The sequence below is a fragment of the Oryza sativa genome, chromosome 4 (genome assembly GCF_034140825.1).
Source record: "Oryza sativa Japonica Group chromosome 4, ASM3414082v1".
In the NCBI taxonomy this organism is placed as follows: Eukaryota; Viridiplantae; Streptophyta; class Magnoliopsida; order Poales; family Poaceae; genus Oryza; species Oryza sativa.
In genome coordinates, this window is record NC_089038.1 from 6,178,159 (window position 1) to 6,183,182 (window position 5,024).

The following is a 5,024-nucleotide window of genomic DNA, read 5'->3' on the forward strand; positions in this document are numbered from 1 at the left end:
CCAAGAAGAGGGACATCGCCAACCGTTGTCGAGCCCTCTTCATCTCTAACTCATACTCGTTCCATTCTCATCTCACCATGACGAACAACTTTGGTTTTGATCCCATTCCATTTCATCTTCTACAGCAGCGGGAACGCGGCCATGTCATGGTCGCTCTAGAGCGCGCTCTGTGCACCGCCGCAGCGACATCATCGCCGTTCCCGCTTATCTGGACCAAGCCGGGCCAAGCTGTCGCGCCAGCGTCTTCGCCTCGACCTCCTCTCCATTTCCCCTCAAGAATCTCGAAGGATGGTGCTACGAGTGTGGAGATCGTCCACCATCTTCTCCACCTCCAGTCACCGTCGCCGTTGCCGAATCCACCCCCTCCGGTGAGTACCAACCTAATTCCATGCATCAGTAGCATCTATGGGGCCTCTCTAACCTCATGGACACACATGCATGATAGTTCTTGGAGCTGATTGAGCCATCGCCGTTCACCCGGAGGTTCTTGCCGCCGCCGAGCCGTTACACGAGCCACCGTCATAAACCTAGCTACCCCAGCCATGTCTACCATCTCGGTGAGCACCCTTCAGCCTATAGAACATACATGCATGCACCCAATTAACCAATACATGATTGTAGAAGCACATGCATCACCACCCGAAAACATCCTCCTTTCGGACTCGCCGCCGGCGTTACTCCGATGTCCACTGACCGAGAAAAGTAGAGGAATGGAATCGCAATAACATGATCTTCATTTTGTATTTTGGTTGCACCCCCAAACGAGCCATCGTTTGTCGCCGGTGAGCTCGAGATCGAGCTCAGCCATGGCTGTTCTGCCTCTGTGCGTGAGAAAAGAAGTCAGGGACCTTGTTTCGAGAATTTAAACAACTATAAGGTTTAATGTGCAACTTTTCAACTCACTGACATATGAGGCTAGGTCTGCGTGTTGATTCTTAGAAACCTCAGGGATCTTTTTGTATATTGATCTTTCACTGACAGTGGACCCCTTGGAAACAAAAATCTGAAATTATAAAAGGAAAGTACCTAAAACTTGTAAAATCCATATAAAATTAAATATAGCTCATTTTAAGATGATACAAATTTCTGTCAACTCACCAAATTGTGAACTTTAGTGTTATGGAATAAAAACTTGCACTCACAGTACAAATTTAGCCTCTAAAATTTATCCAAGTTAAATCACACATAAAGCATGCACAAATTTATAAAATGCATACAAAATTCATTTCAACTCATCTTGGAGCAAACTCAGTTTCTACAGATCCACCAACTTATGTTCTACTATAAAGCAAAATGAAATAGTATACATACTATACATCGAATGCCTCTAAAACTATTACCTTTAAAATGACTAGTTTTACATAAGCTGAACTTTAGAAGTTTATATAAAATTCATCTTAGATCCTTTTTGAGTAAACCCAAATTCAGTAGAATCATAGGGTTGTGCACTTCAATGTTATAAAATAAAAAGACATACTTACAGTATAATGAAAACCCCTAAGTATTTAAGTAAGGAATAAGCAACATGGAGCATACCTTAAATTGTAACATTTGTAGAAAATTCATCTATAGTCTAAATGAAGTGAACCAAATTTTCTATAGAACCAGCAAGTAATATACTTCAACCTAATAGAGTGAATTATAGCACCCTCTTACAGACCATGGCTCTGAACCTTAATTTGGTAGAATAGGTACTAAACACATAGTAATGGTTAAACAATACATATGAAAAAGTATATATATGCTTGGTAGCTCCAAATAAATCCAAATAAAACTTGTTGAACCAGTGAAGGCATAGATCCATCCCCTTCCACCAAAACTTAGTATCCTTAACTTATATAATAATCTCCAGATTGATATGTTAAGTTTCTAACATAGAACATCCCCTAGCTTATAAAATGTGAAGTAAAGTAATTTGAACACTAAAATTTTATAAACTAAGATTAGATTAGTTAACTAAAATACTCATTTTATACAACACTAGCAAGTTAGAGCAAGTTCTGGACCTAAATCTCGAAAGCCATGTACACATAGGGAATATATGCCTAGAACACGTTAAAACTTGTAAAATACATAAATAATTCATATTAACTCTAAAAATTATGAAACCAAATGTGTTAGTCTTAGAAAACAAATATCTTCACCCCAGCAAACATAAACTTAATAAGAATCACCTTACAACAGCATTTCACAATAGTAACTAAGTAAATCCTACACTATACCGACGAAACTTCTAAAATTCATAACTCCCAAATAAAATGAGATAAAATAGAAATTCTTTCACCTAAATTAATTTTAGACCAGTACCTATTCACTGTGCACAAATCATCCATTTTAGAGCATTTTGGATTTTTCGCATATTTCGGTGTTTAATTGCATAACGTGTACTTTGTATAGATGATTGCTTAATCGGTGAAGAAGTGATTTAGGTGCTGACATTTTCCAGTTGCAAGGCAAGTCCCACCTCCCTCTCTTTGATCACTTTGAACCTATCTTTTGGAGGTTATTGAAAATGTTTGCAAATCTTGCATGTCGATTGTACACTAATAAATTAAAATTTTGTTAAACTTGTTAGATAAACTCCTATTATTTGCATTATCACCTTAACTCCACATATATCCATATTCCTCATTCCTAACCTTAGGAACAATATGGCTATACCACTTTATATATGAGTTTTGGTGACACTAGGTTACTATAAAGCATAGCCATGCTTAGAATGGTCTTCCTTGTCATTATGGGCTCATTTCAAACATGAAAATTGATTTTTAATTAATCTGGACAGAACTTTAATACTTGTGATTTTGATAAATAAAATGGTGGAAAGCATAGATTTTAGGTTTGGGCCTCAAGTGGTGTACATATGGTGATTAGTTGTGTACCGATAGGGGGAGAGTGCGCCCAAACCGACCTAAGGACTTCACTCAATGTCAGTTCATTTCGTATACAGTACAACCACATGTGCTAGTATGGGATAGTCCAAGCTTAGTAAATTATTTATGGTTTAGCCTTACATTCTGGTAGGCCGGTGTGTATGAGTTCGGATAACTCAGAGGAACTTCCTATTTACCCCGACGTGGTAGTTTAGGTGACTAAGTCTGTCCAATACAACGGTATTGTGCCACGTGGGTGGGTTCCCGTTGTGTCCGCCACCACGGCGTTAAGTTCAAGGCGTGGGCCCGCCACTTAACGGTTCTAGGTCATATTTCCAGTATGACTAGGATGGAGGAACACGTATCGTGCTGGTGTAAGGCTAAATCATGAATTTTGGAAAAGCTTTGTTGCGGGTAATAAATCGGGTACTTATGTATCGCGTGCCATGCTCTTGCATGATTATTATTTCGCATCATGTGGGTAAAGTGTACAAACTCTACAGAGTTAAAACTAATCGATTAGCCGTGCTCGCGGTCATGAGCGGCGTGTGGATATGTATTGAGTATAGACTTGTGTTTATTCTCCTAAATGCTGAAATTTACCTTCAAATTCTGATGAGATTTGAAAATGATCTCCTTGCTGCCATGGATGGCAATGAGGTGAATATTTATACATGATTAATGCCTACTTTGATGCCCATATGCTAAGTACTAGCTTGCTGAAATTTTATTTGAAAGCAAATCCGTTTTGAATGTGTTTTATGCAAATAAAACTTGCTTTATGCTAAAAAGAACCATACTATGCCTTCCTTGATTATATACCTTGCAAGTAGGGTGTTAGGCTTGTCTTGGTGCTTGCCAGTACATTATTTCTAATAATGTACTGACTCTTGCTGTTGAATTAACTTTTGCTTGCAGGATTTAGACTTAGTCTTTGAGTGATGCGGGTTATCGACTGCTTCTTCTAGGACTTGAACATAATGGGTAAACCCCTAGTCGGTGTGCTTGTGGATTGGGTAGACAAGTTTCCGCTGTTCTATTATTTATTTGGCCGGTCGGCCAATGTAACTAAAGTAGATGTAGTTTATAATCGCTTTCATCTTATTTGTGTTTGCTATGTATAATCATGCTTGAGATGAAAGTGTGAATCTAGTGCACATCCTGGGAACTAGATTCACATGAGTATGAGTTAGGAATATTTGAGATGTTGTAGAACTTTAGCCATTTTTGTCAAGTCTCCTGAATGTGTAACACATCTGGTCGCCGCCTTCGAGTGGTTTGACGGGCACGTCTCAGGCTGAAGTTGACTGGCAGGCTAAAGGCCTAGCAATATCTCCAATATTCCTCTCTCGAGGCGTCGGATATTTCATTATGCTTGTTTGATGACTTGAATTATTCACTTCATCTCTCAATTATAATGGAAGGTCCGGAGAGCCTACGACAGGTTCTTTCACTGCCATCCTCCCAAAATGACAGTGCTCAAATGCCACTCCCCCAAAATTTCATTCTCAAATGCCACTCGGCCCACATGTCAGCCTCTTTTCTCATTCAAACAAAAGTGATGTGGGCCCGGGTGATGTGTAAGGCTGACATGTGGGCTAATCAGGTGACATTTGGAATTAAATTTTTAAAGAGTGGCATTTTGAGCACTACTATTTTAAGAGGATGGCAAAAAGTAAATTCTATGTATAGCTCCTGGTCATAGCAGTGTTTACAGGGTGAGACGGACTGAAATTGATGGGGATCATGAAAAACATATCTCAATTACTGGCTGAAAATGTCCATTTGGACTGATTTCTTCTACATGATCGTGGAGTGGAGATGCTAGTCCGCCCATCTGCTGTAGTACGTGCTATATAATATCGGTTGAGCTATTTCCTATATTTTGTTTTCATAACAGAGACGAGAGCTAGATGGATTCCAAATTATTGTGAAGTGTATTTAAGGAAGGCGGCAAAACAAAGCTGGCTACAAGAAACAACCCATCACAAACACAATAAAAAGGGACAAGGTTCCTTTTTATTGTTAGAAAAATTTATTTCCCTAGATCAACATGGGTTAGAAAAATTTGTTCTTTCCCTTGAAAATCATCTTGGTCGATGTGCCGCTGAGCAAGAATCACTTCAGTCGGAGAGTCGATAAAGGTTGTTG

The 5,024-nt window shown here is 39.2% G+C and overlaps 1 long non-coding RNA gene across 1 annotated transcript; it reads left to right on the forward strand.

Moving 5' to 3' along the window:
* The first annotated feature begins 222 nt into the window (after nt 1-222).
* LOC107280570 (uncharacterized) lies at nt 223-3,977 on the forward strand. The gene is made up of 3 exons (XR_010741190.1): nt 223-368; nt 2,398-2,453; nt 3,792-3,977. It is a non-coding gene; the product is annotated as an uncharacterized lncRNA (long non-coding RNA).
* The last annotated feature ends 1,047 nt before the right edge of the window (nt 3,978-5,024 follow it).